Source organism: Falco punctatus (genome assembly GCF_963210335.1).
Source record: "Falco punctatus genome assembly, chromosome: 4".
NCBI classification, from domain to species: Eukaryota; Metazoa; Chordata; class Aves; order Falconiformes; family Falconidae; genus Falco; species Falco punctatus.
The window spans coordinates 54,897,249-54,924,544 of NC_137583.1; the positions used below are offsets into that span (position 1 = coordinate 54,897,249).

Consider the following 27,296-nt stretch of genomic DNA (forward strand, 5'->3'; position numbering starts at 1 on the left):
GATCTTTAAGGTCCCTTCTGACCCAAACCATTCTATGTATTTATGAAATTATGTAGGAAGAAAAACATGTTCTAGATTATTCTGTCACAGGAGCTGCTCGTGGTAGTTGAATCTGGAGAAAGGTGAATGCAGTCTCAAGGTACCTCAGGGAAAATAATTCCAGGAACAATGTGGAGCTATACAAATACACCTGCAATGTAGTAATTCTTTTGTGGTTCAGTATCTTAACTGTGATGTCCCAAGACAGCAATACCAAAGGGCATTTCCAAGTCCTGCATCAGAGTATATGAAAATCAGCTGAACTCCTTCTGTGTGGGGTAAGAGCACTGAGGCCAAGATTTGAGCAGTCTCATTTGAAATCACCAGGAGGGATCAGAAACCCAGGACAGGATTTAGACTGCAGATTAAACTGTCTCTGTGGCATTTATTGAAGACTTTCCAAGCTAATGAGTTACAGAGCTCACTCTATAGTAGATACCTATGTCTGTCTCAACATCAGGCATTGGCCTGGGGCCAGAATCAGTAGCCTGAACACTGGTGTTTGGTGTCACCAATGCCCCAGGGTATTTTACCTGCCCTTATACGGAGGGTAAAAGATGTGGTGTACATAAGCATCGTACCTACAGATCCCTGGTAGACCTTAGATACCCCAGGGAACCTCAGATGGCACCTAACACCTATGTTCAGGGGGCTGAACAATGTCCTAAATCTCCTTTGACTATAGCAGAGGCTTTTGTCCTTAGGTACGGGTAACCATTTCAAAACACACACCTATCTTTAGGTGTCTTAATCTATGACTTGAATCCCATTTCTGGTCAGCATGGTAGAAACAATCCTAGCAAAAAAAGACACGCAAGTCTTCCAAACAGAGGAAAGGGAGTAAGCTGAATGCCAGAGGTAAAAATCTGTCAGGGGTACACTTGCTGGGGGAACCAAAACATTGGTGACATTCATTTCTTCTCCTTTTCTGAATAACATGCAGACTTTTGTAGTCTTTGAAGGCTCTTTTCCATGACCATCAGTGCTACACCCAGCTGTGGTACAAAAAGCAAGTTGGAGAACAAAAAGCAAGAGAATGCAGAGCAGTGTCCAGAGACTTGACTGCTGCAGAGAAACAACTTCAACATGGCTCATGATGGCTTTTCATGCTGCTCTCTCCTCTGCAATCACCGAGTACTATTCTCTGATGAAGTTTGTTCCAGCTGTTCGCCCACTGTACATAATCATCTTGGCTAACTAACCCATTCACTAGCACAAAACCACCCAAGATGTCAAACTCCACGCAACTCGAATGAATGAGTGTGGATTGTGGAATCCAAGGCTCCAGTGACAGCTGTGACACATTCACAGCCTTAGTCATGAAGAGCTTAAGCATCTGCGGTATTTCTGATGCTCTCTCATCTCCTTTGCATCTTAAGTTAGAGCACAAAACTCCTGGAAGGAATCCAAAGATCCAGCTCTCTAAAACACAGGAAATGAGTAACTTTACTAACTTTAACTTGGGCTTTTACATAATGCACTTGTGCTGGCTTTTTTATATAATTTGTTTCTAGGCCAGCTCTTAAGAGAGGAAGTTCTGTTGTGTGTCCAACATCTCAGAAATGTACTAAGCCCAAGCTCATATTTGACTTTTGGTACTAGTTACATTATTTTAAGGTTTTAGATACACATATAAATGTCCTTATTACAAAAAAAAAAATTGCTTTTTAAAAGGAAATGCTTTTTACTTATGACCATAATGTTCCATTTTATGGTTTTGCTAGAAATGAAAAAAGCTTCTATAAACCTACTTCAAAAATGTGACAGTAAGAGTAGAAACAGAAATGCTGTGACTTAATAAAGTCTTACCTTTCCAGGAAAAAGAATTAATAGTTAAGGATATCTTAGCTTTTTTAAACTGCCTTTCTAAATAAATATAGTTTCTTTCTGCAGTGGAGAAGGGTATCTCTTACTACTGCAACGTTAATTCCAGTCTACTGATCAATGTGTTCTGGGAGGTTCAGATATATTTTTTTTCATTATGTGGATTTCAGTAAATATTTTTAAATGTCATAGTTAAGGAGGAAGGTGCTAGTTAAATCAATTTTTCAACTGACTGGGGGATTTTGTTAGCTTAGGACAGAGGGTAGATGTATTATTAAAAAAAAGCATCGAGCTATTGATTTATGGCAAAAAGCCGGCTTTTAGATCATGTAATCCTAAGCATGTCAAGTGCTCCAAGCTGGTCAAAATGTACTTCACAAGGTGCCAACCCTAAGCTAATAAGGTCCAGTCAGCATTCATCTCCATCTTCTTGCAACTTACAGTGTAGCTATTCACAAGTAGGGTGTATTAGATGAAGCTTGGAGCATTGCACAGCTTCTGGCTAGCTCAGAGAACAAGCAAAACAAGCTTGCATCTGCCTGCAGAAAATCATGTTGCCATCCTAGATGTGTGCCTGTGTTGATGTATTCCCCCTGTTCATAAAATTATATACAAGCTTCAGTTGGCAAATCTGTCTTTGTAATTGGAGATGCTCTAAAGACAGAAAGTGTTGATACACGCAGAAGGAACCCACTGAGATTTAAAATAAGCAATGAATAATAATTAAAAGAAAAAAAGACAAATAGATAGGATGTTGCCTGGGACACATGGCATGAATTCTCCCTGCAACGGACAGCCTGAGACTGCCATTCGTTGAATAAAGGGAAGATATGGTGAGGAAGGTGTGGGGGCTACCACAGAGAGCTTGGGCTTTTTAGAAAGATTAACATCTATCACAATTTGCTATTGCTATGAGCTAGCAAAAAATTACCAGTCTTCGCCTGAGCACAGATGAGAGCAAGAGAGGAATTACACTCTGAGATACTACAGAAAGATTAATCGCACTGACTTTGGATGTGGATGCTGCTGCAAGAGCCTCCATGGGGTGATTCAGCTGACTTCAGGATGAGATGAACCACCCTCCCCACATATAGTGGATTGGGGTGATTAGCATGGATATGACCACCTAGTTTTCAGATGCTTAAGTGAGAGTAGATGAACATCACCCAGGCTGCTTAACACTTCTGAGCGAGAAAGCCTTCCTCCACATGAAATGAATGGTAATTTTGCCAGGGCATCCTTTGGGGCCAAGTTTTCCCCTTGAGAATATGGAAATTTATACCTCCTTCACTCCTCAGAGATGGACCTAAGGATACATCTACTCCCTATGAAAGAACTTGATTCTGCCACATTTCCCTTCAGTAGGGCATTTTTCCTTAAGAATCCCCACCCAATCAGCTAGGACAATATACTGTCCCCTGCAGGAAATGAAAGTAGCAAAACTTGCCTCATTCTGCAGAACTAAAGAATAAAAATATCTAGCCTATTAACCCACCATGCAGATTAAAAGGGCTTTTCCTGCCCTAATCCTCAACTCCATTTAGCAGGCCCAACAAATCACAGATAAGGGACTATAATTATCCTTCCATTTGCAGCTCCTGAGCAATCATGACCCAATCATCTCTAATGGAGTGCAAAAGCCACTGTGATTGAGGCTTCTTTGTGAAATGCATCAACATGGGATGGACAAACCTGCAAAGGTATGTGGCAGAAGTTTAATGTTGTATATTCAGTAAGGAGTACTTAGACTTCAATATTCCCAAAATATAAGAAAATAAATTATTATTATTATTGCTATTGTCATAACTATTGTGAAGAAGAGTTAGACCAGATAAATATTTGTCCCTTTAGCACTAGAGTGAATTATGAGTTATGCTAAGAAAAACTAGAATTATTTTGTTGGGTTTGGAGTTTTGGGTTGGTTTTTTTTTGTGGGGGTTTTTTGCCTTTTTTTGAACAGTGGTATTAAGCAGAGTTTTAAACACCTTTTAAAACTTTATTTCTGAAACAGTCTGTCTATTAAACAGATCAGAGCAGTTTCAGAATATAGTCCTACCTTAAACCATCCAAGAGTAAAATGTAACACCTGAATGAGCAGGAATGAGACTGTCAGGATGTCTCCAGAGCAGATAAATTCTAATGGCAAATGCAAAGGAGCTCATTCTATGGGATGATTATCTCAGAAAAATTTGGATTCAACTGTAGAAAGAACCAGAGTAGCAAACAAGAGTCACTGTAACTGCGTCTGTGTATTTCTGCAGGGAATATTTCCTTTCCAAGGAATCCCTTTCCAAGGGAATACTCCTCAGCACAACAGCCATGTTAGCTTTAAATGCTCTGTGTGACGAGGCTTCTACCTTTTCTTCAGGAGATGGAATGATTTAGTGCCTCCTGAGAAGTTCTACCCTGAAATTATTAGTCCTGCTACTCTACAGATCAGCCCATTAGCTTGCATGGAGATACAATCAATGAACAGCAATGAGTTACGTAAACAAGGTTTAAACAACAAAAAGTTCCTAGTTTGCCTTGTGGAGATAAAAGTTCAAGCCTAAGAAGACAGATCAATAAATTGAGAGAGCAAAGGTGGTCAGAGAATAAAGCACAAGCAAAGCAATGGGGTGAGGGCTTGACATTCTGCCGTGAAGTACTCTGCAAAAAAGCCTGGCTTTCTTCCCATATATTTGTGTCCACTCAGTTACAATCCAAACAGCGTTTCAACAGCTACCACAGACACATGAATTCTAGTACTTGTTAGCATTGTGGAAGACTACCAAATACCTTTCTGTATGCAGAGCATTTTTAAGAACAAACAAATCCAGCACTGAGGGAACTGGAAAAGTATCCCATCAAAGGATGCTGTATATATTGGGTAGCAGGATACTCCGAAACAGAGTGGTGTTACTGTCCTTGATGATACATTACGAACAAAGATGACTTTAAAGTTCTAGATAGGAAAAAAGAGGAAGTTCCTCACTGGTGCATTTGCATCCCTTTCAGTAGAGTTGTTCCACTTCTGCACTGGTGTGGAAAACTCACTCCAAAATCCTGTTGACTGCAGCATGTACTGAATCCCACCCCCACTGTCTTCACAAGTGATATGGGATGGCTGCATGTGGAAAGAAAGGGGATGGAAACAAAGAAACATAAGCCAACACAAAAATACACTTTGCCGACTTAAAGGTTGAGGCTGCACTCTCTGGGCCAAGTAGTGGGGTGGGTGAAATAAAATTCAGTACCTCCACTGACTTCTATAAGCTGATATCAGTTTACCTCTCCTGAGAACTGTGGCAAATAAATAACACTTCTGTTAAATCAGGATTAACTGTAAGACGTGACATTTCTGCCCGTCTTAATGCCAGATATGATTTAAAGCATGATCCTGTCCTGAGTTTACTTTTTCTCAGTGCTTCTTAACTCAAATACTCTGGTTTCATTAAAAGATAATCTGAGCTAATTTAGGAATTAGACTGTTTGTACTAAGTGTGCTCAGAAGGAAGGAAAGGAAAACAAAATCTGCTACATTGAAATGAATCAGCTTGGGGACATGGGTCTCAACTTAACAAAGGCGTAGGCACATATGGAACTCAACCCCAGAAAAAATATCTCCAGGATGCTGGCTCAGTCAGCCAAATGAAGAGAGATGTGATGAACAAAGGTCTGAACGTGATCAACAGTGCAGCCCACAGTCTCAGAAATCTCGGGTTTTCTCTCCCTGGTAGCATCCCACAACAAAGCTTCTGCCTTCGTGTTTACAAGCTTCACACATACACTGACAACAGAAGATCTAGAGACCTACATGCGGCTGTGGCACCAGCATGCAAACAGCAGACATCTTAAATCTATGGGGAAGAAGGACCCCCTCCTTTTTTCTTTCAGAGACCCCAACAAATAATGGAAGGCTGAAGCCAAGAAGCTATCACAAAGCTAGTTCCCTGTTTAAAGACAAATATGTGTATTGTAGCTGCCCTGAATGAACAACAAAGCAGCAAACATTGCCCTCAGCACATAGAAGGGGGGGGAAGGTAGGAGACCATAACCCAGAACTGTAACCGACATGCAAGCAGATAGGTCAACTTTAATCCAACTCCCATTACTGCACTGAATAGCTTTCCTTAATTATTCATCAAACTCTGGAGCAGTATTGTCTCAACCCATAGGACAACTTCTTTCAAGGCAGCTCCAGGGTGTTATGTTTTAGCCAAGTATAGGTGCCTGTATAATGCATTCTTTCTCTGTAACTGTATGACTCTCACTGTAAGGAGTTTGCCTTCATGCTGTCACTGACAGTAACCCTAAGTAACCATACATGCCTTTCGATTACTGTATGCTAGCCAAGGAAACATTTCCCCCCCACACCTGACCAGTGTTGCATAGGTTGAATGGAGAAGTGAGATGGCTGTGTACCCAAACAGCAGCAAAGGAAAATCCATTTGCTGTTTGTTGACTCCAACAGATGAAAAAAAAAACAAAACCAAAAAAAAAAAAACCAAACCCAAACAAAAAAACCCACCTAACCCCACAAACAAAAAACCCAAACACCACCCAAAAAGCTGCTTCAGTTACACTGCATATTGCCATACCAGTCCAAAACTTGCAATGTAATTAAAATACACAAGACAGACAGTAATCCATAATACCCTAGGAAAGAATCAGGTCACTTTGCTGCCTTTTTCACTTTGTCGAAAATTTATTATTGTTATTATAATTATAATTACCTCTAGTGCTACTGCAATATATTCTTCAAGCTAAAGGCTTCTGTTTACCAGCCGATTAGATGCAGAGGAAAGCCACTGACTTCCAGGGAGTTCATCCAAACCTGCTTCTGTGTAAGTGGGATGCTCGTCTAGCCATAAACACCGGCATGACACTAAACAAAACCACCTCTCTTTTCTTTTTTCCATGCATTTGCCAGTCTGAACAGCATGCTGCATTTCTTTCCGTAGCCCTAAACTCTTCAGATTCCAATACACACCTGAACTGTGCCCGTGTTCAATCCACAGCCCAGCGGTAAGCACTGTCCTGTATGCTGTCTCTCTGACTTAAGATGTGCTTTACATAAAGATATTACTAGAACCAGCTGTTCAAATACTGATAAGGAGAAATGCACAGAGGCATGCAAGCAGAGGTCAAAGGCAAATTCAGGCAATTTTTACTACTGCCCCACAGTAAAAACGGCGAAGTCCTGGTGCGCTGCTTGAAGGGTGAATCAGAGTTTCTGCGGCAGGTGAAGATGCAGAACTGCAAAGGGAGCCTTGAGCTCGAAAATGCCAACAGCAGCACCGGGTCTGTTAGCAATCAGGTTTTATTTACCAGCCATATTGTGTTAAAAACAGACGTGATCCCCATACCGAGCACGTTAACCTGTCACCACTTGCGAAAGGAGATTTATGTGTTTGAAAAGAACCAAATATATCTCGCGGACGCATCCTCAAAGCCTGCAGTTCTGGCTGAAGACAGAAAGCCTGCATGCTAGTCCCCTCCAAAAGAAGTATTCCCAGGTCCTGGGGAAGATGAGGGAACAGCCGATAAATCAATGTCACTCTAAGACAAGCCGGCGGTTCCTTTTCCCTAGCCGGCTGTGGGAGCCGGCGCTTGGGCATCTCAGGATCGGCCCGAGCGGGGCAGAGCCGGGCTGCCGCTGCCCCCAGGTACCCGCTGCCCCCCGGTACCCACTGCCCCCCGGTACCCGGCCTGAGCGGGGCAGAGCCGGGCAGCCGCTGCCACCCCGGTACCCGGAGCCGGCGCGATGCTACCCCTGCTGGAGGAGGGGGAGAGGCCGGGGAAAAGGACTTACCATTGCAGCAGGGATCCGTCCCGGCGCTGGAGATGCTGCATCCCCTCGGTGCCCGGGCGGCGTGGGAGCCAGCCGCGGGGGACACTGGCCGGGTCCCCGGCAGGAGCTGGCCAGCGCCGGCTGCCCGCGCTGGAAGTGAGCGGCCGCGGCCGGGCTCCCCCCGCCTCGCTCGCACCGGGCGGAGGAGGGGTCGGCGCCTCCGAAGGGAATCCAAATTCCTCCTCCCTCGCCTGCCGGTCATGTCCAGGCTGCCTTTGCTCAGGGGATGGGCCAGCTCCTGGCCGTGAAGGAATTTGCCATCGCTAAATTAAAAACAAAAACAAAAAAACCCAAAAAAAACCCCACCAAACAACCCAAACCACCAAAAAAAAAAAAAAAAAAAGCCAAAAAAAAACCCAAAACCAAACCAAACACCCCAACCAAACCACCAAAAGCCAACACCCCCACCCAAAAGCAAACAAATCAAGAAGGGAGAGAGGAGATCTGCAAACTTTTCTTTTTCCCCCCCTGACTTTCCGCCCCCCCCCCCTTTTTTTTTTTTTTTTTTTTTTTTAGTGGAGATTATATGTGCTCGGGAAGTAGGGGGTGGGATGGGCGAGGAGGATGGTCTCCAAACTGGATCAGATGCTCTGCCTGCGAGTCAAGGCTACGGTGTGCTCGCCCCTGTGTTTCTGTGTGTGTGTGTGATTCTCACAGCCAGACAATGCTCTGCAAAGGAGCTGGTCCTGCGGAGAAATGCAAACACCTCCTCCCCCAAGTGCCTGAGGAAAGGAACGGGGATATGGAACCAATAGCTTGTCCTTGCCTGGTCTCATTACTATGGAGGAAGAAAAGGAAACCAATGAGGAGGAGCAGGAGGAGGGGTTTATTCAAATTAAATTTCTTAAATCAAACACCCCCCCACCCCCGTTCCCTTTCCTCCTCCTACCTCCCCCAAATTCTCCTTCTCCTTGTCACCTAAGCACCGTTTCTGCCGTCCTAGAGATTTTTTTTTTTTAATTAGTGTGACAAGGTCAGCAAAACGCGGTGATAGGAAGGAGGACGGCATCGCTGCTGGAAGGGAGAGGGGGCTGTGGGAGCGAGGGAGAAGGGAGGCAATTTCTCCCTGAGCTGCAGAATAGTTGATTGCAAAAAGAAAAAATTATAAAGTAGCTGGAGTTGTCAGGGAGGGGAACGGAGGGGAAGCGGAGCAGGAATTTCACCTGGAAGCATCATTTTGCTGATGGTATTTGCGGATAGGCAGGTGGCCCGTATCCAGGATGAGCCCTCTGAGCTTGTGGAAAGCATCTCCTCCCCTCCCACAGCAGACACACACCCAGGAAGGGAAGTGACTGCACAGGAACAGCAGCATCTGCACTGTCCTGCATTGCCTCAGAGCTACACAGCAACAGCATTCCTGCAAAGGCAGTGCAGGAGTGGTACCTGTTGCAAGAAAACCAGTGAAGTGGAGCTGTAGAGAGTGCCGAGACGATTAGCAAGAGCCTAAGGGATGTCCAGTTCGTTCCTGGGACTTGTATCTGGAAAAGAATGGGGTGGCACATGACTCCTGCAAGGTAAGCACACAAAAGTATTCAGTCGCTGCTCCTGGCTGGAGAGGGTAGCACTCAAGGGGAAGCTCCCCAGACCTGGGAAATGCTCAGTAAACATCTACAGCAGGCCTGGAGGAGCCCTCTGCCAGGGCATCCCGTGGAGACACTTGGCACCACACTGCTTTTGCTGTTGCCAGCCATGCTGCTCTCAGGCCCCACAGACCCATGTCAAGCACTTGACATGCTGAATGCCCCTGTCCTTCCCCAAATTCTCAGACACCCACACTGTAAGAGCGGCTGCCTGATGATGAGGCTTTTCAAATTACCCTGAAATTTCACAGCACCTGGGATAGTGACACTGTTGCTCTTCCTCTTGTAGAAGCCCTTTCCTCTGCTTATCTTTTACCCATTGCCCTTCATTTTCTGCATCACCCATCTTCCATTTTCCTTTGCGTGTATATTAATTTAAAATCCTCCATGCCTTTACCCTGCTCCTAGATTAAACAAAGGAGAGAAAAAAAGCAATTTGGTCATAAATACATCTAAATCCATTACCTGTCCAGTGTAAAAATCCCTGACCCAATTACTTACTTGTACTTTACAGTCCCTGTGGCTCTCAGTCCAGGTGCAGGAGCCTGAGGGGCATAGCTCCACAAGAGCAGCACTAGACCAGACAGCCTTGCTCCCAGCCCCTTGGCACCGTAACAGCCCCCTGGCTGCAGAGATGCCTTCTCTTCAGAAAAGCATGCACAGACACATTGTGAATGCATTCAGCTCTGGTTTTATTCCAGCACCATGGGGCAGTAAAAAGAATCAGCTAGACTTTTCAAAGCTTCCCTTTTCACATTTTCTGCCAGTTATGCCATCTTCTCTAGCCACATCTCACAGCTTTCAGTAACCTCACTAAATACGACAGGAACAAAAGAAAACAGACAAAAGATGTAGATATTTACATTGTATAGCTGAGATATTCAGCCTGTGTACTCTATACAGTCATGAATGAGAGAGGCACTACTAGGATGTCATCTATTGTACCTACTTTGTCTGTCTCCATAGTATAAAAACACCTGACTATATTTTCATGAAATGTTGAGGGAGTCAAGATTAATTAAATCAGACACCGAGTTGTTAGTCAAGTATATCTCAGCAAGCCTTATTTTTCTGCATCCTACATGGTAAGGTGTGGGACAAAGAAACCTCTACAGCAAATTGTTTGTTCTACTCATGAAAAAACATCTATGTTTGCTCTACAGACCTAAAGAATCTCTTCCCCCTGCAAAAAAAAACAAACCCACAACAAAACCCCAGCTGTGTCACCTCAAAACTTCCAGAATTTATGGCAGTCCTACCTCAAAAACCAGAAGCCCCCCTGTGAAATGTTGTCTTGGGTTACTAAGCATGGAATAAGGCTCCCAGCTGTTCATATATTATGTGCTGCTCCAACATCTGCTCCCTCTCTTTCCCCGGAGAAGGGCAATGGGCCAAAAGAATCATCTAGTGGCCCGTATCCAGCTGCAGTTGGACTGCCCTAGATGATCTCAGCTGATATTCATATCAGGTTTCCTGCTGAAGTAATCAGGAGAGTCTATCTAAGAACTTTGTTCTCTGAAGAAGACACTTTTCTTTAGGAGAAAACAATTAAACCATTTTCAGGCAAACAAGGCTTTACTATTATCCTCACGAGCCATCTATTAAATAGATTTTCATCATTTAAGTGTGTGTAAAGCATCATAGCCATTACCCTGGCTGGCCTGAGAGACTGACAGGGGCAGGAGACGGCTTCCTGAGAGAAAAATGTGAGCTACTGCTGAATGACCTAGAGAGCCATCCATCTGCCATCCTGCACAGGGGCAAGACATCGGCAAGCTGGCTGCTGGAGTGTGTATTGAGACTGGGTTAAAGGTATTTTGCTGGAAGGTCCTTGTCGTTGTCTTTTATTTTGACACCTCAGGTGTGACTTAGTTAACCGAATAGCTAGGTCTGCATGGGCTAACCATCTCTCCCTTCATAGTAAGGTCAGATCTGATCAGTGCAGTCACAGGAATATAAGGCAAGATCCATCTCATCCCAAGGAGATATTGAAAGCTTGGAGGAACTGTGTCCTAAATGTACCTGTTTCTCTCCACAGACATCAGACACAAGGGGAGCACTAGCCCAGCTTGGCAACACCCACAAAGTAGACGTCTAAGGTTTAATGAGATTAATTCCTCTTTCACTATCAAGCTGACAAGCCTGAAATACTGAGACTCACCCATCTGGCAGCTTCTCCTCTGCCAGGACAAGAACTACCCCTGGATAGTGCCACAGCCTCCCACCTACCCTGAGATCCCACCTGCCATACCCTATTGGCCTGCAGATCCCCTGATGTGATGATCAGCTGTACTGGGGATCAAAAAAAGGCCCAGAAGAAAAGAAAGATCTCCTGTGCTGAGGTGTGAGGTTGAGAAATCCCTCATGCCAGATGAAGCCCTCTGCTCTGCATATTCCTCAGTCACTTCCTACCAACCAGTAGATTTCTAACAGTGAGAAAGAGACATCTCCTGGTTCCTGAGGACAAGATCTGGTGGAGGCAGAGAGTAGGAGAAAACAGCTATTTATGCAGACAATGACAGTAATGTGTTCCCTTGCTAGCTGTTAAAACGAGCTGTACTGTTTTAAGACATTTCTATGAGTGGAACTGTGTCCACAGATGGGAAGAATGCAGAATGCTAAATACCCCACTTGCTATGATTAACTGGGACATACTTGGTGTGTAGGCAAAGGTCTACATCACTGTGTTAGAAGGCAGTATCTTCAAGTGTGAACTTAAAGAGCAGCAGGTATCCTGTTGTATTCTTACTCTTACCTTTTAGTTAATGTAAGGCAGCATAGCCCACAGAGATGTATACCTCAGGCTGCTGAAAGGTGGCATAGCAGCCACTAGTGAGAAGCTGAAGTGCTGTAAATTCACTCCCAGCTGACTGGACAGGAGGCTGTTGATCAAATTCCTCAAAGGGAATTTAATTGAATCAACCTCCTTGATTCCCGTATGCAGCCTTTCTTTGCCTCCCCCAGCACTGTAATGAGGTTTATTGGAGAACAACTGCAACCTTCCCTCACCAACTCCCCTCACTTCGCTCACACATGTTCTTCTGCAAAGATGCTGTAGTTAACTAAGAAAAATGAGGGGAGAACACACATTAAAATTGGTTTACAGTGCAGGCAAGGCTAACCTGTTCTTGTCCAGGTCCCTCAGGCGGCATCCCATCCCTCAGGCATGTCAACTGCACCACAGAGCTTGGTGTCACCTACAAACTTGCTGAGGGTGCACTCAATCCCACTGGCCATGCCACTGATGAAGACATTAAACAGTCTGGGCCCAATATGGACCCCCAAGAGACACCACTTTCACCAATCTGCATCTGGACATTGAGCTCTTGACCACTTGTCTCTCAATGCAACCATCCAACCAGTTCCTCATCCACTGAACAGCCCACCCCTCCAATCCCTATTTCTCTGATTTAGAGAGAAGGATGGTGTGTGGGACTGTGTCAAAGGCCTTGCAGAAGCCCAGATAGATGGCATCCATAGCTCTTCCCTTGTCCACTGGTGTACTCACTCCACCACAGAAGGCCAGTAGGCTGGTGAGGCAGGACTTGCCCTTGGTGAAGCTGTGCTGGCTGCCTTGAGTCACCTCCCTGTCCTCCGTGTGCCTCAGCAGAGCTTCTAGGAGGATCTGTTCCCTGGTCTTCCCAGGCACAGAGGTGGGGTTCAGGTCAGTAGTTCCCAGGGTTCTCCTTTCTACTGCTTTTAAAATGGGTGCAAATTTCCCTTTTTCCGGTCACCAGGGACTTCATCTGACTCCGATATAAATATACAATTTATATATTATAAAAATTTACTTTACAAATAGATCTATAAATGTATGTTATGTAATGTATTATGTAAATTACTATTTCAATCTGAGCTGAAGCTCCAGCATTCCTACAGTTCTACTTATAAGCTCCCTATCGCTACAGGGCCACGATTTTAGGCACTTAGATGAATGAGTTTTCTAGGACTTCCCATGCTCTACAGTCTGTTTCTAGAGATGGATCCCTCCTGTGACTGTCCAGGTACTTCTGAAACATCCCTGCCTGCTCGCTGACTGTTAGAAAGAGCTCACAGTATCTAAATCGCATTGAAGTAATTTGGGTTATATGGGACAAATGTGTCATATGGTGGTCACATATACAGCCCAAGTTGCACTTGCAGGTAAAAGATATAGGTATCACTGTTGAGGAGAAAATTATTTGTAGAGGTACCATCTGTAAAATAAGGTCTCATTTGTGATTAGGCATGACAAATAACTTGCAAGTAATACTTTTAGCGGTGGGGTTTCTGGTAGCTGAGCTATCACCTTCTCAGACAGATTACTGTCTCTTAAGTGTTTCAATTACTTGAATGTAGTCTGTTGCTCTCTCCACTTTTGTAATTACAATATCTAAAGCATTTTTGGAGTGAAAGGCACTCAGATGTTTATGTTCAGTCAATAGCAATCTTAAGAAAACTTAGTTTGATTGTTAGTTGATTTTTGCAACAGTTCTGTTTCTTGATTGTACAAACAAACACCTGTGTGTGGGTTTAAGGTTCACTAGCCCTGCTAAACTGCAATACAGCCTTTCAGTCTGACCCACCGAAAGTTCTGCAGGAACTCTGGCAAAACCAATGAAAATTGTTTCAGTTTTGAGCTTCTAATAAACAAAATGCAAGCTGTGTAAATAAATCAGTTGTTAATGATTATAGTGAGTATTCCTTCATTTCAAATCCACTTCATCCCCTTCCTTAATGAGACTGGGATTTTTATTTTTTTTTTTCTGATTTTTGCATGAGGAATGAAGTTATGAGGAACATGAGTAGCATAAATAAAAATAACCAGATGTGGATGCATCTTTGTTTTAGACAGTAAAGAGCTGTCTAGTCATGCAGATGTAACCATAGTATGTTGATGTGAGAAGGAGCACGGCATCAGGTAGTGCTAAAGGGGAAGGGAGACAAATGTCAAAACGAACAATCTCAGGAGATAATGTCCACCTTCTACCACTCAGCTCTATGCTGCTGTCCAAGGGGAAGTTTTCCCATATCCTTGATAAAGCATCTGGGAGTTTCTCTCTTTCCCAAACCTGGATAAAACTGGAATTGGAAAAGAGATCAACAATGGTTACACTGTGTGCCTCCATACTCAGCACTCACTGAAGGAAACTTGTATTATCTTCTGACAGCACTATTTTCTTTATTAGAGGGCAGGAGGAATAGATATACAATGCTTCAAAGAGCACAGGGCACAAAATGATGCAGTATGCAGTACTTCTTCCAGAAAACAAAGCTGATGAAAAGAACCTACAATACAACAGGAGTGTAGAAAGAGTCTGTTGTTCAAACTGCACTTGAAGCCCAGGCTGGGACTCTGGGTTTTGTCACGATGAGCCTATGAACCTGCTGTTGTCATACCCAAAGTTATACTCAAGTTTCACATAGAAGACAGCAGCTGATGCTACCTCTACTCAGCTGAGATAAGAGCCAGTCTACCGATTTCTCTTAATTTACTTTGTGGCTGGAAGTCTGGCTTTCAGACCATTTGTGTCCAAGGACAAATAATGACAGACAAATTCATGGTATGCCTGGTAGGGAGGTGGAGAAGAAGATGCACTGGGTTTTCCTAGCTCTGGTCAGAAATGGAAACAGCAATGAAGTGCTGAGAAGCTCTGAGGGCCAGCCTCTGAGCTGCGACTTATGGCCTGCTCAAGCACATCGCAGAGAAAATAAGGCCAGCAGGCACAGGTGCATCACAATATGTTCTGTGTGGAGACAGGGAAGGGCTCACCATGTCTATCAAGGCTCTTGTTAGGGTCACAGTCTTGAGAATGTTTCCTCATGTCCTTCACTTTGCTATCATGAGCCTTCCCACTGATTTAGTGAGTTTGCTCAGAGCTAGGCACAATACATGTCAGCAGGAGGTTTAGAAGAGAAAATTGCAACTTTCAGTGAAATATTCTTGTTGTCTTCTTGGCTTGTCATGTTTGTTGAGGGGAGTGGCAGGACAGTAGGATGAGAGGGTCATCTTTAAGTAGTACCAGAAGTCAACAATTCAGTCAGGGTTTTTTTTCAATTTCCAAAACAGATATAAGAAAAAATGTAACAATGTATTTGTTATTTCTCAAAACAGAAATTCAAACCCATATCTCACCAAAAGAGTTACTGCAAAAGATTTATTTCTCAGCCAAAGATTTTTAGTATCTGTAAAAATAATCAGAAAAAGCGCACTAATATAGCAAGACATACATCTGTGCCTTCTTGTAATCCAGTAATCAGTAGCTATGGTCTGCAAAAAGATTAATAAATAACTCTCTCTGAATTTTTACCTACAAATATAAAGAAGCTCAATATACACAAAGCTTTTATGAATAGTGTATTAATAAGCATTTGTGATAAAAAAAAATATCATACAGCCTTATATAAATACAGTTGTAAGGAGTAAACCTTAACAGTATTTATCTTAGAATAGTGAATATTGTAGTGAGATCAAAAGCCTAAGCCAAAAATGTTAGAAGAAATAGGTGTCCTCTGAAAGCTGAAAGTTGCCTGTAGTTCCTGCTGTTACCGAAATCTCGGAATGAAGAACTTATCGACACCAATGTGATGTAGATAAGCAGACACTTCTTTATTGACGGCCGGGTGCGTGAGCGAGTCCTCTCACGATCAACGCACACCAGGTCCCAAACTCAGATTCCATATATAGAACTTATTCATACATATTCATTAAATATTCATGTATATTCATAACATTTCCCATAAATCATTTACATACTCTCCTCCTATATCCGATTCTGCGCAGTAAAGCTTAGAAAGGTCTAGAAATGGGTCTAGGGTACGATTTGGGTAGGTGGTATATGAGTCGGTGGTCGCGATCTCCCCCTGCCGGAATTACCTTTTACTAAAGTTCACAGTTTCTTGGCAGGCACCTACAAGCTGTTCCAGTCGACTCTCCCCAGTTTCCATTAATCTCATCCTCTGACATTTCAATGCACCTCTACGTAAAGAAGACTGGTTAAGTACAAAGGAACCTTTCAACCCTAAAGTTATTACCTAAGTTTTTCCACAATAGTTCCAGGCCCTTCTTCTAGCCTTGGTACAGGACGTACAAAAGATGTCATAACTACTTCTACTATATAGCTGTAAATTTTCCATAAAAATTTTCTTATTCCTCTATCTTTTAATTCTATTAAATGATTTTATAAAATCAATCAATCAATCTAATATAATCAATCAATCTTAACTTATTAACAAATCGATAACACTGCTTGCCAACAAGTATGGAAAGAACCTTCCACAAGCACATAAACCTTCATGGACGTTTATCAGAATGTGACTGATCAGCAGAAGTCTCCTTTCAGGGTGCTTATGCTATCCAAAGAATGTGGATAGCCATCAGAATTTATTAAATCTTTTCTTAAAACCAAAGCCACCCAAGAAAATTTTCACTTTGACCGTCAGACCTAGAAGGTGGTTGAAAGTGAGTCCACATGAAAATTCTTGTGCTGCAGGTTGATGGCTCCAGAATTTGTGGCCTAAGCCCTGACCCAGACAACTTCTCCTTAATTAAAGCATAGTAAAGACACTAGTGAAGCAGATTTGAGGAAGAAGTCACTGACCTATGCAGCTTCCATCTCCAACAGACACACACCATCCTTCATCTTTCAGGCAGTCTCCTTTTGCAGAAGCTGAAAGATGCATTACATCCTCCCTAGACAGTTCTTACTAGAGTTATTAATGACCAACTTGTGGCTAAATTCAAAGGTCACACTTCCCATCTGAACTATCTTGATTTATAAGCTGTTTTTGTCACTTTGGATGATTCTGCCTTCCTTTATCTCCAGGCATAGACATATGGCTCCCCTAACCCTACAGCCAAATGTTTTTTCTTCTAATTTCTCTGACAGGATGTCTTGAGTTGAAGTCCCTGCTGTTCTCCTCTTTGTGAGGTGAGGATTGTCCAGCTCTGGCTATTGCATTAATTCCGGCACTCAAAATTACTTAAGTCTAGTATCTGGTGGTCTTGCATGAAATACTTTTGGAGGGAGATTCTCTACTGCTGAAGAAGGATGGCTGGAAAAAAAATCAGCTACAGAAGACAACCAGGAAATCACTTTTCCTTCAAAAGAGATGAAGGTGGAAGGAAATAACACTCTAGTGTGAGCTGCAGAAGTTGTATGATTAGCCTGAGTGTCAGATCTGTGTAAGCCAAGCCATAATTAAAAGGTTTTAATGGAAGGAGCTTATTGCTACATCATGCCACTCATGGAGCTTTCTCATGTGGGACTGATGCCTGCTGGCTGTTTTACCTGATGCAATTCTTGATGTGGAATGAAGAAATCATCTTTTATCTAGAGAATGAAATTTGTTTGTTTTATATTTTTTCCAGGACTTTTTCACCACAACAATTTCTTACTCTTTTTATTACATATATTTGTTTTTCTTAATACACTGTCTTGGGTCCTAGGTGCTACATTGCATTTATCATGTGAAATAGTACCTTCCAGTCGAAGTCATTAGCAGTGAACAAAGATGTGACTTTAGCCATTACAAAATATCTCCTGCTCACACTTGCACCAAAGGAATAGCTGTGGCTGTTACTAGTAGTAGTTTGTCATCATTTAGTAAGCCAGACTGTAAAAATGAATATGCTTTTTCACTTGAACATAACAACACTGGTAATTACATTCAGATACGTTCTTTTTTCCTCTGCTTTTTCCCTGTATATGTATTTTTTCTTTTCCATTTAAATTGTCTTCCTCTGCTTTTGGCTGAAAGCCAGCTGTCTTAAATCAAATATGACAAAGCTATTTTTTTTTCCTTTGAATTCTAGTAGGTATCTCTTCTGCTGTTTCCATGCTTCATGACGCTCCTTGCAGTCTAGTGTATGCTGGCATCAAATGCGGTCTCCTACATGGGACTGTAGCCTCCCTGACAATCCGCTTCCCTGCTCTGACCATGAAATTCTATGCAAGCAAACAAAAGCAGGTTCATACAAAATTTCTGTCTTCATCTCCAGGAACATGAATGTATGAAAACATTACATTAGATGAAATATTCACAACAAGAGTACGCTTGCTTCTTGGGGTCTGTCAAACCTAGCAGAGAAGAGAAAAAGAAACACTAGTGACTGGAAGCAAAAGCCAGACAAATGCATTTTGGAAATAAAAAATGCTTTCTTAAATAAGTAGGAAAAGCAACCACTGGAATAATGTACCAGAGGAAAGGGAAGGTTCTTCATCTCTAAGGGATTCATCTGATCAAAGGTTAGATGTACCTGCAATGTAGATACCTGTGGCTGAACTAATGCTTGTTTCCCTTTCTAGTCAGAAGAAATCTAGTTCATACAGTCACCAGAAGTCAATCCATGAATCACCACAACCTAAGGGAGGCATATAAAATAAATGAGAAAGATCATATCCTGAAAGTGTTTCTCTCCACTAGCTTTAAAGGAGCCTTGGGTCAGAAAAAGGTACCTATGCTGTCAACATCTAAAGATGGATGAGCTGAATCCCACTCTAGATTTCTTCAAGACAGGTACATTTGTCACCTTCAGAAGATGCTTTATCCAAACACACATCGTTGACTTCAATAACTGAACAAAATTTAGTGGCTTATGATGGCCAGACGAATGAAAAGGTGAGGAACTCAACCCTGACAAAGGTAATACTTTGTAAGATAAGTTTTCAGTGGTGGAACACATTTCCCTAAAAAAAATTAAAGCAACCAAGAGTACAAATCAGAATGGAAGGAATTGGAAAATAAGAAAAATACCGAGATTATCCAGAGGAAACAATAATAATGATGAAATAAATCTAGTAGGATATGTTACAGCTTGAAAGGTTTAATCAGTCCCTAATTACTAAAGGCCAGGGCAAAAATAAAATGCAAAACATATTACCCTCGGCATTAGATTCTTACACTTTCCTCTAATATACCTTGTCTTAGGTGAAATGAAGACTTGGATAGACAGGTGAAGGGTCTGACATAATCAGGAGGTCCCTATATTCTCCAGACTTCCCGAAAAATAAAACCCATTCATCTTATTTTATCATGTAAATTATAATAACCAACAAAGCAAACAAATCAACAAAAAAACCCAAACCACCCTCCGTTCTTATTTGTATCTGGATTTCTGTTCTATACTGGGATTTACCGCTTTGCTCTTTGAAGTTCTTATGATTTCTTTAAACAGGTTATGGGTTTCTGGAATTCAAACTTCTCTTTGAACAGTGACAAGGGTTGTTATTAGAGTCACACAGAGAAATACATGTTGCGGAAGCAAAACAGAAAGTGAGTTACTTAATTACTAAAATCAAAGTCATGCAGAACAAAAGACCTCATACTTCACACCCTAGCATGGCAGAAACAAGACAAGGTGCAATGTCTCAGAAAAGCTCCCAAAAATGATTCCTTAGCCTTCTCTTTTATCTTTGAACTGTCTAACTTCCATTTTAATTAATCACTTCAACTTCTTTTACATAACCTTACAATAAGCTACATAAAATTGGTAGGTTTAATATAACTTCTTTTGTATTTTTGTCACAGCAATAACATCTCAGAATTTAGCTTAACTCTACACATATTCTACATTTGAAATAAAGAGTTCCTCACATGGTGCTTGTTTTAAAGACCAGCTTTGTTTCTGCTCTCTGTTCAATCAAAACACAGTCTGATCCTAGCAGGTTGACATGACATAAGGTAGACATAACACATTATCATCCTAAAAAATTAGTGGGTTATGAGGGTTTTTTTTCCCTGCAATAGCAAGATTAGCAAAAGTCAAATACTACCTATGTGCAGGGCAAACAATTTTATTCTTTTTCCAGCAACATATCATTAATTCACCAAACATCTGCCTTACAGCCTAATTCCTTTCTTACTCATTTTAGTCTTAAACCTTGTATAAAGGCTACAGCATCCTCTCTCCAGTCAGTTCTGATCTTTGTACTTTGCCCAACTGTAGCTGTTTGCATTCCTCTGGTATTTTACATTCCTTTACCTTCTGCCCATCTGTTCTGCTGCGTTAAAGATGCTGGTTTCATCTGCCTGTGTATTGTCTTTCAGCCCTTTCTGTCATCTTCTCATTCTCCTGTGGACCTTCCCAAAGAAGAGGCTCAGTCAGATGTCCCCCCGATTCACTCACGTTACCTCTGCAGCCCTCTGCAGTGCCACAGCTGAGTGTCTTACCACCTGCAGGAGCAAGTTCACCAACATCCTTACAAGAAGCGTTGAATGAAAGCTTTCAGAAACACTGGAAGAGGTAAAAATCTAGGATTCAACCCATTTCCTCTCAGTGAAAGGATTCTTTAAATAGTTTGTTTCCGCTGAAAGTGAAAATATAAGATGTGTTTGTTTCACTAAGTGAAGATGTCTACAGTATAAATGTTTACATGTATAAATGTGGAGGGACTATCACTACAGCCTCCTCTTCCATATGTACACATACTCAGTACAACTAAGGTCAATAATTTCTGTTATAATACACATTGCTCATGCTGCTTATAAGTGCATTTAACAGCCAGAGTTAAAATACATCCCTCAGATGTCTCCCACAATATCCTTGGCTTTTCACCAAGTACATGCACACTTCATACTCTTAGATCTAATACGGTATATGTCTATGTACTACAAATTTGCTATAGTGCCATTTAATCTTCCAAAACAATTTCTCCATGTATTTTTAATGGATGTATATATATTTATAATTATATAGAAAAATACCTTTTATATTTGTAAATATATAAAAACTTATAAATATTTATAGAATTAAAATATATAAATATATTTTAAATAAAAATATACATCCTGCAATTACATGAAGAATCAAGCCAAGGTTGTTCTTTTTCTGAAGTGATGGATACACTTGATGTGTCAAAGACCTGAGCAGAAGTTGTGACAGTGGGCTGAGGGACTGTATTCTTATTTCTCCTTCTTTTCCTCAGTTTCCCCATTAAAAAATGGCAATTATGGTGCTGGTGAACACCAACAAAAGAGCTATGAAATCTGAGCATTTTCGCTCTGTCCCATGGCAGCATGTGACCACACACACACCAGTTGTAACTGCACAACCCCTGGACACGGCTCTTCTCCCAGGGACTAGAAACCGGCACTTCAGCCCAGGCTAACCCACATTCCATGAAGAATTTGCCATCAGCATGGAAAGGCCAAAATGCAAGTTGGTTCTCTATATATTTGTGACTATCAGAGATAATTTTGAAGCATCAGTTTTGCAGAGACATATTTCAATGAGCAATGGAGGCAATAACGCTGTAGCATTATGCAGTTTTCTGCAATAAGCATGAAAACACACTCCAGCTGCAGTGCCTCTGAACACTAAATGTTCCCTTTATTTATTCCTAGTTCTTTTTTATGAGCAACAAAGCACATCATTCTATCAATTCTGCTCTTTTACGCTTAGGACTGTAATGAAATGCTCTGAATGAACATGGATTGGAAATCTAGAAAAAAAAATCCCAAAATGTCATCACTAGCAATAAAGACTTTATCAGCTGTAGAGCTGCAATTTTTGTGGACATCTCTTTCAGTTTTGTGGTTTGCTTGGGGTTTTTTGTGTTTTTGTGGGTTTTTTTTTCCCCAAAGAGCTCCTCACATCATGACAGGCAAGCAGACTGACTTAACACAATCATTTCACACTGCACAGAATTGTCTCCAAGTAAAATTGCCAGTGATCGTTTCTCATTTGAAGTGCTTCATAGCATCTATGAAGAAATCACAGGAGAAATTTGCGACATGAATCGGAATTAGCTCCATGGGGAACCAAACACCCTGGGGATTGCTGAACAGCAAACAAAGTGTTGGTGATATAATAATTATCCCCTGTGCTTGCAACACGGTTCATCACCCAGCCCTGCAATGCACTCAGGCAGGCAGCACAGGGTTCATATCCTGCATCTCCAAAAAGTCGTGTCTCTGAAGAGAAGCACAGTACCTGCTAACAGCACATCACCCCCTGGATAATTTAGTGTTACAGGAGGGATAGATGTTCACAGTCATGCTTAGATAGCCTCATGCACTCTTCCCTTTGCATTTAGATTCTTTCCAAACATAAAAGTACTTTTCCTGCACAGGTGAGTATAAATGTCGACATGGCAGAGAAAAAAAAAATAAATTAGCAGGACAGATTGTAGATTGCAAGGATTTTTAAAGGCATGTAGGTGCCTAGCAGTTCCTACAGGGAGCTACCTAAATAGCTTTGCCTTGGAAACATGAAGTAGTGTTGCCTTTTCATCATGAATGAGTCCAGAAAACCATAGTAAGCAGTTCGCCAATTTTTTTGTTTCCTCCAGTATAAACCTAAAGCAATGATTTTTTAATACCTTCTCATCTGTGAACCCCTGGGTTTTTTTCTCCCTCCAGTGCTACGCACCAAATTTTAAATGAAAACCATCTCAGCTGTATTAGTTACCACCAGCCATCAAGGAAAATGGGTCAAAAGTTGTTCTAGAATAATCCAAAATTATTACTTTGCAGAGCACTGAAAATCTGAATGGTCAGGGAAGGAGGAGTGCAATGACACCAGCCCCACCTTCGGGCCAGGAAGGCTCTGGATGCCAATGGGACAGAGATGGATTTAACCCATTTCAAAAATAAAGTCATATTGTGCATAGAAATCGTTAACTGTGTATTCATAGCTGTGTGATACGACAGCACAGAGTGTGAAAGAAGCAGTAATTTAAGAAGTGGAAAATTTGGAAGAGATGAGGACTGGACTAGGAAATTATGCTGCCAGCCCCTGAGGCAGCCCCTTGGAAGCTGGGTCAGGGTCAGGCCGTGGGGTCACGCCGTCAGCGGGAGAGCTGTGGTTAGCTCTGCCTGACACAGAGAGGCACCTGCTGCAGGGTGGCCGTGAAAAAAGTCACCTTTGGTTCTTGTGATGCTCTTGGGACTTTCACCTTTAGAGGTTTGTACAGGGCCGTGCACAATGTTACTTTGCTCTTATTTTCTCAGCACAGTGCTGTTGTCCCTTAATCTTACACAGTTGACCACAGTTTTTTTCCGGGGAGAAGAGGAGAGAAAATTACAAGAAAGGAGGAAGACTGCTGGGGTTATTTTTGTTGTTGTTTTGTTGTTTGTTTTGGTTTTTTTTTTCCCTCTACATAACAAAATTATAGTATTTACCAAGAGACTCGGTGTAGAGTCACCCCAGCTGGTTTTCAGGAATCAGACATGGTTTACAGCACTGAACCGGGGTTAGCAATCGCAGCAATGCCCAAGTGGCCACTTGCAGAGCTGCTGGGAAAAGGGGGTCTTGGTATCAGGCTTGTAGTGCTCAGCGTATAGCCAGCTTTGATTCTCAGAATGTATACACTTGGGCTCCATGCTGTGTGAATGCCAATAATCTCTTCTGGGAGCAGAGGTGACCCTGAAGGCAATGTCACGACATTCATGCTGGGTCTATGCTAACAAATCCACTGGGCTCAAATAGACTCTGTACAACACGATGTCTACAGCCATGGTGTCCAAGGACCAAATAAGCCACAATCCCAAATAAAACACACTCAGACTGAGAAGGAGGAGTAGCATAATCTGAATATTAGCTAATTAAAAGGGGTAGGAAGAAAATGCCATAGCCCATGCCATTGAAGGGATCTGACATAAAGTTTGAGAGAGATGTTGAACATAACAGACTTTCTTTCTCTGGGGAACAAATGTCTTATCATGCAAGATTTGCTCAGTGGTGTAGCTTAGGGACCCAACTTTATCTCTTCGTCCTCTTTTTGTCAGTGAAACAGTTACTTCCAACCACATTTTGTTACAGCTTCTTCTTTCTGAGGTCAGGTTAAACACTTCCAGTGTGTCTAGAACACCTCTGATCTCAAAGAAATGTCAATCAAATAGGCTTAGTTTCCTAGCATGTAAATAAATTTCATTTCATTCTGGCAAGGGCCTTTTCAAGGAGTAGGTGCTTGGTTCATAACCAGTGTCTTCAGTCACGGCCTGAAAATCTCCCCCTTCTCCCAGTAACATTTCATTTTACAAATCACTCATTACATCCAGCAATACCTTGCTAGGCTATAATTCCTCATCCACAAATAAACCCATCATGAGGTGGGTAGTGGTGAGACTGTACACCAAGGACATACATGTGTGCCTGCATCTGCTTCAAGAGAAAATAAAAAATATCTAGTTGCCCTCCACGAGCCTAGTAACATGCCCCATATCATGGAAGTCTTTTCTATCTATGGCAGTGGATGGCTGGAGAAAGAGTCATAGAACGGTTTGGGTTTGAAGGGACCTCTAAAGGCCATCTAGTCCAACCCCCTGCCACAAGAAGGGACATCCTTAGCTAGACCAGGTTGCTCAGAGCACTGTGCAACCTGACCTGAATATTTCCAGGGATGGGGAATCTACAGCCTCCCTGAGCAACCTCTGCCGGTGTCTCACCACCCTCACATATTCCTTAAAGCCAGGGAATTATCGCTCTGGAATACTAATTATGACACACAGCAGATCGAAGCCGGACTGCCCTTGAGAGCCTTGGATCTCTTACAGAGGGTTTTGCTTGTGCAGTTTTTGGCAGGTTTATAGCTGGGCTTGTTACTTCCGCCTTGCTGTGTCCCTGAGCTGCATATCGTGTGCCTGTGCAGAGCAACATGGGGAAGAGCAGAGCAATGATGGCACAGAAGAGCTGTCTGGGATCTCCAAGCTCCAAAACAGCTTTGGTTTTGTGGTGGTTGTTTTTGGATTTTTTTAATAGTATTTTATTTTATATTATTATTGTGGTTTTATTTTTTGTGGTGTGGTTGGTTGGGGTTTTTTCACATCACTCATGAACAGTAGCAGCATTTCCTTGCTGTGTACATTTGTTCAATGATGTAAAGTGAGGTCTGGAAGGAATCAAAGATGTCATTCCCATTAAAGCAAACCTGGGAAGTTTTTCTAAATAGAATAAAAGGTAATATTAAAATATTGCAACTGTCTATCCTAACTGGCAGCAGACAGTCTAAAAATCTATTAAAGGAGATTAAAGATGTGGAAAGCATTTCAGTTCATAAGCCAGCAAATACAAGAGTTTTAAGAGGGAAGGTTAGAAGCTAACTGTCTATCCAGCTCACTGATGATAAATGTAAATACGATTTCATACAGTGTATAGGCAATCTTTCCAGGCTCACACAAAGGGATTGATCAGGTAAGGACTCAGGACTGTAACAAAAAAAATGCAAATTCTTCACTTGTAAATAGAATTGTTTTCAGATGGCCAAATCTTTTTTTTAATCAGCACTAAAGGTATCACATGAACCAGCAGTTCTGGCTCTATTTTTCCTTGCAGATAATGAGGCAAACTGACAAATGCAGCATCCTGATAATGCCTAGATGGAAGATTAAATGTAGATAGATAGAGCAAGATAGCTGTAATGACCAGCATTAACAAGGATGCTGACCATTATTAATCTGTGCTTTCATGGAAAGAAAAAAAACTTACTTCTAGATGGGGTTTATTTCCCAGCAAATAATCTAATGACAGCCAATGAGGCACTTAAATACAAAAGGACCGGTGCAATTAATTCTGTGGAGAGTTATACACTGGACAATTAGGAATGAAAGGCACAGCAGGGTGTGTGTTTTGAGAAGCAGTTATTTCAAAAAGGTTTCAGAGGGAAAGAAGGTAAGATTCACTGTGATCCTTTTTGTCTGCCTATGCAAAAAAGGGTAGAAGCAGTTATTGTATGTATGAAGAGGAGAATAATCCATCATTTTTCCTCTCTATATTGTTTCTATGGAATTCATCCAGGAAAACTGCATGCCTTTGTGCACTGCCACTGGAAAAAAAAAAATTACTAAAGCTCACAGAAAATGTTTGACATTACTTATCTGCAAAACATGAGCAGGTCATACCAGGCTCATTTTATAGTCAGTGGGAAGAAATAGACACTTTTCAGGTGAAGCCATATAGCATATTTCAGATATTTATTTTAGGGTGAGATAAATTGTGTCCTGGACTCCACTGACGGTTTTCACTGGCTCTCCAGTTACTGCCAAGAAGCAAGAGGGAATAACACCAGCCGAGATATTTCTATTGCAAAAATTAGTTTATTCTTATTTACAATATTTATTATTTAGATTACTAAATTATAAAGATTGCATTATTTATAATATTATATAATCCTATACATGTCTTATAAAAGATTATTTACAAATAAATCTGCATAAATCACAGACTGAAAGACAACAAAAAGTCTGTTTTGGTTATCATAAAGATGACTTAGAGACGACTGATAATGGTCTAATATGATTATACCCTACTGGAAGGAAATCAGGCCTCTCATAAGCTCTTTAACCTAATGGTAAAAGCATGGGAGGAGTGACTGGAAGTTCATGTCAGATTACTTAATTTTAGAAATAAAGCATGTTTTTAGTACTCAAAATGTTAAACAACTCTTAGCCAAGCCATAAATTCTTCCTTTCTGATGTCTTCAAATAAAAATTAATATCTTTCTGGAGGAGATGATTTAGCCAGACACAAATCATGGAGCACAGGCTCAGCACAGGTTGAGTTTCATAGAATCATGGGATCACAGAGTGATTTAGCTTGGAAAAGACCCTTAAGATCATCAAGTCCAGCTGTACCCCTCCCATTGCCATGTCCACCACTAAACCATGTCCCTAAATGCCACATCTATGTGTCTTTTAAATACCTCCAGGGACAGTGACTCAGCCTGAGCAACAGTGACTTCCCTGAGCAACTCGATCCAATGCTTGAAAACACTTTCAGTAAAGACATTTTTCCCAATATCCAACCTAAACCTCACCTGGCACAACCTGAGGCCATTTCCCTTTGGCTTGCCACTTGTTACCTGGGAAAAGAGACTGAACCCCCCCCGCCACCTACACCCCCCTGTCAGGCAGCTGCAGAGAGCAATAGGGTCTCCCCTAAGCCCCCTTCTCTCCAGGCTGACCCCCCCCCCTGCAGTGCTCTCAGCCGCTCCTCGAAGGACTTGTGCTCCAGACCCTTTCCCAGCTTTGCTGCCCATCTCTGGATGCCAAATGGAGTCCTAAGAAGCAACTATGATCCTTCTCAGCTTTTCTTATAATAT

The 27,296-nt window shown here is 41.9% G+C and overlaps 2 protein-coding genes across 3 annotated transcripts in view; both read right to left on the minus strand.

Moving 5' to 3' along the window:
- Positions 1-15,794, minus strand: part of ADCYAP1R1 (ADCYAP receptor type I) — a 155,036-nt gene extending 139,242 nt beyond the window's left edge. For both annotated transcript variants that reach the window (XM_080387700.1, XM_080387701.1), the window contains exon 1: positions 7,658-15,794. The gene's annotated coding sequence lies outside the window, so the exon portion shown is untranslated. The remainder of the gene's footprint in view (positions 1-7,657) is intronic.
- LOC308063974 (growth hormone-releasing hormone receptor-like) overlaps positions 1-27,296 on the minus strand; it is a 494,830-nt gene that overhangs the window by 206,847 nt on the left and 260,687 nt on the right. The window lies entirely within an intron of this gene.